Source organism: Peromyscus leucopus, chromosome 17 (assembly GCF_004664715.2).
Source record: "Peromyscus leucopus breed LL Stock chromosome 17, UCI_PerLeu_2.1, whole genome shotgun sequence".
Classification (NCBI taxonomy): domain Eukaryota; kingdom Metazoa; phylum Chordata; class Mammalia; order Rodentia; family Cricetidae; genus Peromyscus; species Peromyscus leucopus.
In genome coordinates, this window is record NC_051077.1 from 31,966,112 (window position 1) to 31,977,279 (window position 11,168).

At 48.1% G+C, this 11,168-nt stretch overlaps 1 pseudogene; it reads right to left on the minus strand.

The window, feature by feature from the left end:
* Positions 1–1,066: 1,066 nt before the first annotated feature.
* On the minus strand, positions 1,067–2,119 carry LOC114683373 (annotated as a pseudogene).
* Positions 2,120–11,168: the final 9,049 nt, after the last annotated feature.

Genomic DNA, 11,168 nt, shown 5'->3' on the forward strand with positions numbered 1-11,168 from the left:
TTTTTGAGTATTGGGCATATTTTCCATATTGACCAGATACTACATGGTTTGCAAGTAGTGTCTTGCCTTTCCTCTTCTTGGTTATTTTTACAAAATAAAAAGGTTATTTTGACAAAATCCAATATGTTTACTTGGTTTTCTTGTGGATTGTGCTGTGGAGTGGATGCTGGAGAATGTGTCTCCTGAATCTCCTATGATTTTTTTTTTCTAAAAGTTTCCCATCTTACATTTAAATCCATGAAACATTTTGAGGTACTTTTAGAGTTTATGTTGTTGAACTTTGCAGGTTCAAGTTGTTGAAATGACTGTCCTTTCTTCACTGAACTACTTTCACACTTTGTCAGAATCAGTCAGACATATTATTGTGGGATTATTTCGGGATCTTCTTTTCTATTCTACGACGTGAACTACTTGTTTATTCCCCTGTGACTACCAGGGTATCTTGATTACTGGACCTTTACAGTAAGTTGTGAAGTTGTGTAATTCGAGTCCTCCAGCCTTATCTTCTTCAAAGCTGATGTTGTTGATTAAATTGTATGCCAGGTGGTTGTTGTTTGTTTTTGCTCTTTGGGGGGGGGGGCTGCCACCCAGCTCCCAAATAAATCACACTCACAGGCTTATTCTTACTTATAAATGCCCGATCTTAGCTTGGCTTGTTTCTAGCCAGCTTTCCTTAACTTATATTACCCTGTCTATCTTTTGCCCTTGGGCTTTTTGGGCTTTTATTGTTCTCTATTTCTGTGTACCTTTTATTATTTCTTATTCTGTGGCTTGCTGTGTAGCTGGGTGCCTGGCCCCTGGTCCTCCTCTTTCCTCTCTCATTCCTTCTTCCTTTTCTCCCAGATTTCTCCATCTATTTATTCTCTCTGCCTGCCAGCCCTGCCTATCCTTTCTCCTGCCTTGCCATTGGCTGTTCAGTTCTTTATCAGACCATCAGGTGTTTTAGACAGGCACAGTAACAGAGCTTCACAGAGTTAAACAAATACAACATAAACAAAAGTAACACACCTTAATATAATATTCCCCGACACCAGGTATTTTCATCTGCTCACGTTTCTGTTCTGCTTTACTCTGGGGGAGACAACTCTTCCATGCGGTCTTCCTTTTCTCATTGAAGCCCTTGCAAATGTTGCTGGGTTTGCTCCAGACTGTCCTCCAAACACTGCAGGAGGAGGTCCTGTGACTGACATCTGACTGTACAGATGCTAGGCAAGCACAGAGCCGCCGTGGATCTCGGCTACTAAGTCCAGATGTGTAAGGCTGAGTCCTCCTATATACGTCCTAGTCTTCCTGACCCAGGATGCCCAGCAGCTCAAGTATTCAAGACATACTTTCCCAGTGAGGTACAATATGGATTGGGATTTCAGTTCTCTCATACTCTGACCTCTTTGGGGTTTGTATGGATTAGAAACAAGTGTAGAGTACCCGACCGGTCTTTGTGGTTTTTGTCCTCTTTTAAACAACAACAACAGAAAACACATCCTACAAAGCCTTGATCCGTCATCTGGTACATGGCTTGTGTATGAACATCAACACAGCAGGACCATATAGTTCTATGAGGGTGGGAATGATACCGGCCAGTGACTCTCGTGGGATGACCTGTTAGTTCTGCTAACTCTCCTGCCTCCGTTGAGGCTGCAGACAGGAAGCTGCTCTGGGAAGATTTCTACTCAATCCTCTCTCTTGTCAGAATGCCTCAAGATGATGACAGAGGCATATGAGAAATCCGAATGGCATCTGCTTTGTCCTCAACTGTGTGCACTTCAGTTCCAGTTGATGTAAATTTGGAGTCACCCCCCTGTGTCGTGACTCAACTCCCCTATACACAGACCCGTCACCTCCCCCTCTTCTGTGCTCAGATATGGATGAGACAAACTAGGAAAGCGTCACACTCCAGATGAATAGCCTGCACTGCCTGAACTGCGGATACCACCTGCACTGCATGCACCACCTGCACTGTGTATACCACCTGCACTGCGTATACCACCTGCACTGCATGCACCACCTGCACTGCATGCACCACCTGCACTGCATGCACTACCTGTACTGCATGCACCACCTGCACTGCATGCACTACCTGCACTGCATTGCACCTGCACGCATTGCACCTGCACTGCATATTACCTGACTGCATGCACCACCTGCACTGCATATATCACCTGCACTGCATATCACTGCATGCATACCACCTGCACTGCATATACCCACCTGCACACTGCATGCATGTACCTGCACTGCTGCACTGCATGCACCACCTGCACTGCATGCACCACCTGCACTGCATATACCACCTGCACTGCATGCACCACCTGCACTGCATATACCACCTGCACTGCAAGCCTTCCTGTCTGCACTTCATGCACCACCTGCACTGCAAGCCTTCCTGTCTGCACTTCATGCACCATCTGCACCAATTGTACCACCTGCACTGCACTGCCTGCACCACCTGTACCCACCTGCACCGACTGTACGCCGCCTGCACCAACTGTACGCTGCACGCTGTACTGACTGTACCCACCTACACCACCTGCACCCACCTGCACTGCCCTGAACCCACCTGCACCACCCTGAACCCACCTGCACCACCTTGTGCCCACCCGCACCACCTGTGCCCACCCGCACCGCCTGTGCCCACCTGCACCGCCTGTGCCCACCTGCACCGCCTGTGCCCACCTGCACCGCCTGTGCCCACCCGCACCGCCTGTACCCACCCGCACCGCCTGTGCCCACCTGCACCTCCTGTGCCCACCTGCACCGCCTGTGCCCACCTGCACTGCCCTCACCACCTGCACCACCTGTGCCCACCTGCACCGCCTGTGCCCACCTGCACCACCTGTGCCCGCCTGCACCTCCTGTGCCCACCTGCACCGCCTGTGCCCACCTGCACTGCCCTCACCACCTGCACTGCCTGCTCTGCTGTCTTGGGTGGCTCCACTCACATCCTCCTTGGTCCCATTGCAGCCTGGCCAACCTGGTGCTTAGACCCAGCCTTCCCAGCCAGGCACTCAGAGCTCCACCCAGGCCTGACCTCAAGGCATGAGTTTATTTTGGAAATCTAAAAGGTGATTAGGCTAACACTCCATGTCTGAAAACTGTATTTCTATCAGAATGAAATGTGTATGGCTGGTGAACGTGTTTTATAGGAAATAGGTACTATCAAGAAAAATGTGCATTTTGACCTTCCATTTCTGACAACAGAGTACATGAGCTCTCAAAAAGGTCATGATTTAATAAGCAATCAAAATTAAATATATATGATAAGCTGGGTGGGACATCCCATAATCCCAGCACTCAGGAGGCAGATGCAAGAAGGGTCATACATGAGTTTGAAGGCCATCTAGGTTATTCAGGGATCTCAAGACCATCAATAGATATATTCAGAGACCCTGTCTCAGGAGAGGGGGTAGTGGGATGGAAAGGGGGGACCCCTAGAACTGGCCAGGTGCTTCTAAATGAAATGGGCTTAGGTATCAGACACATATTCTTCCGGGAACACCTAGGAAAGCTAGGGAAAATACAAACATGTCTGCTGGGAAAAGCCGTTGCTGAAGCAACAAGAGAAGGTAATAAAATTCAGAGGAGAGAAACCTCAAACAAGGATCTGAGCTCCTGAAACCACTTTTCTGCGGGTGTGTGTAGGAGGAATTCATCCTGAGCAGGAGCAAAGGGCTGAAGACACAGCTTTCACCCGAGGAGAGAGCCGCTTCTGACCAACCCAGACGGAGCAGGCCCTGGCAGTTTTACGATGCTGGAGAGCCACCGTATCAGGACCTCATTCATGGATGGTTTTCCCTTGGAGACCGCTACACAAGAAGGAGGAACACAAACCCCAGCTGAGGAGCCGAGTGAAGCTTGTGGCCGCCTCACAGAAATGAAAGACGAAATGGGAAACGAACCCCAGTCAGCACGTCAGCCCTCAGCTGAAAGCCCCAGAGCACAGTCAACAGAAGAATGACCCCAAAAGTAAGATGAACTACGCCAAGAGGGTAGCCCAGACTCCAGCCATGTATTCTCACTGAACAAAAGTGGTCAACCACTAATGTAGCTGTTTAGCGAGGGAAATAATGAACCTTCCCTGGTGGAAGATAGCATTGTCTGGGGACTCTCTAACATTCAGTAAACAGTATCCACCATTTGGTTAAGAAGTATAAGGAGCTGGGCGGTGGTGGCGCACACCTTTAATCCCAGCACTCGGGAGGCAGAGCCAGGCGGATCTCTGTGAGTTCGAGGCCAGCCTGGTCTACAGAGTGAGATCCAGGAAAGGTGCCAAAGCTACACAGAGAAACCCTGTCTCGAAAAACCAAAACCAACCAAACAAAAAAGTATAAGGGATGAGGGCTGGAGAGATGGCCGAGCAATTCAAAGAACTGGCCATTCTTCCAGAAGAACTGAGTTCAGTTCTTAGTACCCATGCTAGGCAGCTCACACACATCCCTAACTCCAGCTCTGAGGGGTCCGATACCTCTCTCCTCCACTGGCACTCATTCCCCCACACAGACCCAAACTTAGAAATAAATCTCTGAAACAATGTTTTAAAGATGTATTACATTTAAATCTATCAGTAAGATATTCTGCTAACTTCTCAGAAAAATGAATGAGGGTAGAAGACAATGGATTGCCTGTCAAATGCTGGCAACAGCAACAGCTGCCCACCTAGGATTATTGTGTAACACATTGTTCAAGTGGCCTGAAACGGTTTCCAGTCAAAATCACCTCACTCATTCAGTAATTCTGACCTCTGTTTGTGAGCTGAATAATGTCCTCTGAAGACACATCCTAACCACTGGAGTGTCTGGCTGTGTCACAGTGTATGGAAAGTGAGGTATTGTGGAATGTTATTTTAAGATGTGTTACATTTGTTTATGCCATGGAACGCTTGCTTTAATGATGCAAAGATGTGTTGCATTCTTTTATGTTGTATTTGTTTAACTCTGTGAAGCTGAGTTACTGTGCCTGTCTAAAACACCTGATGGTCTGATAAAGAGCTGACCAGCCAATAACAGCACAGGAGAAAGGCTAGGCAGGCCTGGCAGGCAGAGAGAATAGAAGAAATCTGAGAGAAGAAGAAATGGCAAGAAAAGGAGGAGAGGAGGATACAAGGGCCCAGTCACCCAGCCACACAGCCAGCCATGGATAAAAGTGAAATTAAGATTTACAGAAATAAGAGAAAGGTAAAAAGCCCAGAGGCAAAAGGCAGATGGGATAAATTAAAGTTAAGAAAACAAGCCAAGCTGAGGCTGGGCATTTATAAGTAATAATAAGCCTCCATGTGTGATTTATTTGGGAGCTGTGTGGTGGGCCCCCAAATAGCTAAGAGAAAAAACCAACAACAACAACAGGGAGACTTTAAAGGGGACTTTATTAAGATTACTAATCAACTGCTCTTTAGGAAATTTTTAGGATTGTCTGAATGGACCCCAAATAACATCCTGTCTTCCCACTGAAAGCAGAAGAAAGGTAGCAAAAGAGGGAGCTGGAAGAGAGTGGAAAGTCACCATCTGCTGGGCATGGTGGCTCACATCCTCAATCCCAGCACTAGGAGGCAGAGATAAGGAGATCTCTGTGAGTTCAAGGCCAGCTTGTTCCAACACAATGAGTCCAAGACAGCCAAGGCTACATGGTGAGACCCTGTCTCAAAAGAACAATAGAAAAATTCTGATGGATTGTTGCATCCCAGAACATGTGAAGCCCATGTCCATGAACCAGAGAAAAGGCTCTGGAATCTAAGGGTGGTCCCAAAAGACAGCCAGCAGGAACATAAAATCTTTGTCTCATGACTTAGAATGGGGGTGAACATTAGAATCTGGTAAATATGGATACTAATACTGTGAGACAAAACCAGGAGTACCCAGGCTGTGGGCAGGAGGATACTTCTGAATGCTTTAAGGCAACAGGTCCAAGGAATCAACTGATTCTAACTTAAAATCTTAATAGACAGGCTATTTTTCCAAATAGAAAGATAGGCTGTAGGGATCAGGACTGTATTGCCAGCAGATGAAAAGGCATGCTGCTTGATGGAGAAAAATTGAAAGCTCGGAGACAAATGCTTTGACCAACGGCCAACTATTTGTGATAACAATGCCAACAAAATAGAGCGAGCAAGAAGTGGTCCTTTGAGTGAGTAGTGCTGGAGCAGCTGGGTGTGTGCAAGCCAGCCTGCCTCACATGTATGGAAAGACGAATGCCGATGATCCTAACCAAATGGCAGTGCCAAAACATTAACATTCTTAAAAGAACGGTTAGGGGAAGCCTTCCCAGTCTCAGACGTCACTGTGAACATGCGCAAGAGGAGAAAAATAGGAAGTAAGAGTGACGCTCTAAAACTTTTGCTAGTCAAAGACACTTTCCAGCCATGTGTACATGCCTGCGATCCCAGCACTAGCCAGACTGACACAGGAAGATCCGGGATCCCAAGGCTGTAAAAATATAACCTGTCTTAGTTAGGGCTCCTATTGCTGTGACGAAAACACCACGACCATAAAACAAGTCAGGGAGGAAAGGGTTTATTTGGCTTATACTTCCAAGTTATAGTCCATCATCAGAGGAAGTCAGGACAGGAACTTAAGCAGGACAGGATCCTGGAGGCAGGAGCTGATGCAGAGGCCATGGAGGGGTGCTGCTTACTGGCTTGTTTCCCCTGGCTTGCTCAATCTGTTTTCTTATAGAACCCAGGACCACCAGCCCAAGGATGGTATGACTCAACATGGGCTGGGCCCTTGCCCATTGATCACTACTTGAGAACATGCCTTACAGCTGGATCTCATGGAGGCATTTCCTCAACTGAGGCTCCTTCTTCTCTGATGACTCCAGCTTGTGTCAAGTTGACACACAAAACCAGCCAGTGCATCATCCAACTACTCAAGGGATGTATGTTCAAATTACATACCTGATGAGGAACTTATATCCAGAATATATGAAGAGTTCTGTTGAAGTCCATCTGGGTTTCCTGGTGGCTTTGCCCAGCAGGTCTGCATAAAGAGGATGATTGGACCACAGGCCTGAGTATCAGGTGTTTGGGAGGGTCTACACTTGGCTGTATCTCATAAGGGGGAGGTCTTTGCTCCTCCCCTGGGCATTGTGATAAAAAAGCCCTTTGGAATAAAGTTCAGGGCTGGTGGGTTTGGACCCAGGCCCTCCCGAGGCTGTCCTGTGTTTTCTGTCTTTCCTCTCATCATCTAGGTATCTCTTTCTAGCTCATATTTCTCACTTCTCCCTACTCAAAAGTGCCCTGGGTCATAAATGCGGCAGCTGGTCCATCACAGAACTCCCCAAATTCCATGGTTCAAACACAACTAACCTATATGACGAATCAAAGTCAAGACAATAACAAAAACATGTTTGCAGAACACGTATTAACAGTTGGTGGCCTTGCCGGGCAGCAGTGGTGGCGCACGCTTTCAATTCCAGCACTTGGGAGGCAGAGCCAGGCGGATCTCTGTGAGTTCAAGGCTAGCCTGGTCTACAGAGCGAGATCCAGGTCAGGCTCAAAAAACCACACAGAGAAAACCTGTCTCTAAAAATATAAAAATAAAAAACAGTTGGTGGGCTCGACTGAAGCCAGTGGCTCTTTAGACACATCCAGTGGCTCTCCATTTGTCCTGTATTGTCACTTGTGGGGCCACCCAAGGTGTTAGATTCACACATGGGTGGCTGCTCGAGGTTCTGCAAGGAGAGCAGGGGGAATGCACATCATTTAGGGAAGTTCTGACTAGGCTCCCGTAGGCTGCATTAGGTCTCACCACCACGAAACATCCAGGGTTATCATTTACCCAAGTTTCTGCTAACTACCACCCAGCCGAAAGGATCAACTCTAAATTGGAACATATGACGACAAATTCACTTACATGTCACTCTAATCACTGTCTTGAAGCCTCCCCTAAACCAGTGTGAATGTGTCCCCTCCAAAGTTCAGGGGCGGGACCCCAAGGATCAAGGTGGCAGTATGAAGAAGTGATTTAAACAAGATGGTTCCTCCTCTGTGGGTGGAATTAGCTGTCTTTATTCAGGGGCTTGGAGGGAGTTCATCCCTTGGCCTTCTGTCCCTTCTTCTATGGGACAATGTTCCTCACCTCCAGAGCTGGGAAACAGAGATCAGATCTTCATCAGTGAATCCTGTGGTGCATTAGCCTTGGACTTCTCAGCCTTCAAAACTCTAATAAAGAACTTCAAAATATTTATTTTATTTTTAACAGTGTGTGTGTGTGTGTGTGTGTGTGTGTGTGTGTGTGTGTGTGTGTGTGTGTGTGTACATGAATTCGGGTGTCCACCATGGCCAAAAGAGGGTGTCAGACTCCTAGAGCTGGAGTAACAGGCAGTTGTGAGGTGTCTGATGTGGGCGTTAGGAGCTGAACTCTGGACCTCTGCAAGAACAGCCAGTGCACTTAACCACTGAGCCATCTCTCCAGCCCCTGGGCAGATAAACGTTCGCTTTTTTTTTTTAATGTTTTTTTTTCTTTATTAATAAATTTTCTACTCACTCTACATACCACCCGCAGATCCCACCTCCTCCCACCCCCCAGCCCTCTCTCCCAAGCCACCCCACATCCCCACATCCCCCAAATCAAGATCTCCCATGGGGGAGTCAGCAGAGCCCAGCACACTGAGCCTACGCAGGTCCAAGCCCCTTCCCACTGCACCAAGACTGTGCAAGGTGTCACACCACAGGCACTGGATTCCCAAAAGCCTACCCATGTGCCAGGGATGGATCCCGATCCCCCTGCCTCAGTACCCCCAAACAATTAGAGCCAAACAACCATCTTCCGTATCCAGAGGGCCTAGTCCAGTCCCATGAGGGCTCCACGGCCACTAGTCTACAGTTCATGGGCTTCCACTAGTGGAAACATTTGCTTTTTATGAATTATGTTTTTATAGCAGCACAGAACAGACCGGGACACTCCAGCATCCACTTACCTTCTGCAGAAGATTACTCTGGCAGGTTGGATGCTTCAGACTGCAGTGCGGCTTCTCTGTGGACACACTGTTCCCCTGGCTCCTAAAACTCAACCTTAGAGATTTGAGGCCCATTGTATAAATCATTGACCCTTGTGAGTCCTTCCTAATCATGCCACATGGGTAAAAGTAAGGAACAGTGAAGTGAAAATTTAAAACCAACTCCAAAACTTCCTCCACATATTGTTGATGTAATTCAGTATCTTTTTTTGTTTTGTTTTGTTTTGTTTTGAGATGTGGTTTCTTGTGTAACCCTGGCTGTCCTCGAACTCACTCTGTAGACTAGGCTAGCCTCGAACTCAGAGATCCACCTGCCTCTGCTTCCTGAGTGCTGGCATTAAAGGCATGCAACACCACCGCTCGACTGTAATTCAGTATCTTATGGCCCCAACCCTTGGAACATAAATGACTATACATGGTTTCCTGCTGTCTAACTGGTTCACTTTAGTTATTACCACACAATGCAAGTTGGGGGCGGGATTCAAGGCTGGACAACCCTGCAGTAGTGTGGGTACTGAATATGGTCTGACTAGTCTAAGCACCGTCTTTCCAGTAAGGAAGAATGCCTCTATACGTTACCATACGTTAATTAAGAGTGAGGTGTTCTTTCATAATATTTGGCGTGGTGGCCCAAGGAGCTAACTGATTACCACTTGGATTTGATGAGTCAGACTCAGAGTATGAAGTGTCCCTCCAGGCCATGTCTGTTTCTTGGATCTGCCCTTTTGAGGTATCCTGGCTCCCGGCAGCCATTTGGGAGCCGCCTGCTCTTCCAGCCCTCCCCTGGAAGGGATCACCCTACACAGAGGCAGGTGGCCTTCTTTGACCTAAGGTGAAAGCTGAGGAAACCTGCAAATGACACGTGTTTGGGGCAGCCTGATGAGAGACCGGAGTCACGGAGGCTGTGGGTGAGCTGCCTACCGGGATCTCTGCCACCTTCCCTCCCATCCCCCTCCTTCCAGCTCTCCAGGCAGGAGTCACCCTGCCAAGGACTGTGCCAATCAGCTCTCCTGCTCTCTTCCAGCTGGATCTGGATGAAGGAGACGTTAGAGGCCAGGAGGGGAAGGAGGGAGGGAGAGGGGAAGAGAGGGAAAGAGAGGAGAGGGGAGGGAGGGGAGAGGAGGGGAGGGGAGGGGAGGGGAGGGAAGGGAAGAAGGGAAGGGAAGGGAAGGGAAGGGAAGGGAAGGGAAGGGAAGGGAAGGGAAGGGAAGGGAAGGGAAGGGAAGGGAAGGGAAGGGAAGGGAAGGGAAGGGAAAGTATTAGTTCTCATGCTCTTCCCGGTTAGGCAGCATTTGGCCATGGTGCTATTCCTTTGGCCAAGCCAGTGGCCTGTTTAGGGCCCTTTCCCATGATGGCTGGTCCTGCTGACTGGGTAGTCAGTCTGTCACTGGCTTCTCTGGCTCCACCAGGCCAGTGAGTGACAAGGAAGTGTCTGCTGCCCCCCATGAAGCTTCCATTCCCCCTGTCATAGCCTTGACCACACCTCTTCAAATAGATTACTTGATAACCATTCTTCTGTCAGCCCCTTTCCTGAGCACCATCCATCCGCTGCCTGGCAAGCCAAAAGCAAGGGACAGTGGTGGCAATCAGCCAGTGGAAGCCGCGGCATGGGTGAAGCATTTAACATGGCATTTGATCCTGATCCATACTTTTTTTGGTTTTGTTTTGTGTTGTTTTTCGAGACAGGGTTTCTCTGTGTAGCTTTGCGCCTTTCCTGGAACTCACTCTGTAGCCCAGGCTGGTTCCGAACTCACAGAGATCCGCCTGCCTCTGCCTCCTGAGTGCTGGGATTAGAGGTGTGCACCACCACGACCTGGCTTGATCCATACTTTCATAATATTTAAAAATGTAATTAAACACATCATACTCTAGTGTTCTCCAAAATTTAAAAAAAAAAAAAAGAGTAAAATCAGCCTAAAAGTAAATAAATATACATAATGGAAGGTGTCCTGGCTTCATTTTGTTATTGCAATAAAATACCCTGACAACTAGTAAACCGAGTGGACAAAGGGATTTATTTACTTCAGGCTGAAGTCCACCAGAGAGGGGAAGTCACAGCGTCACAGCTGAAAGCTGGTAATCACTTCATATCCACAGTCAAGAGTGGGGATTTAGGCCGGGCAGCAGTGGTGCACGCCTTTAATCCCAGCACTCGGAAGACAGAGCCAGGCGATCTCTGTGAGTTCAGGACTAGCCTGATCTACAGAGCGAGATCCAGG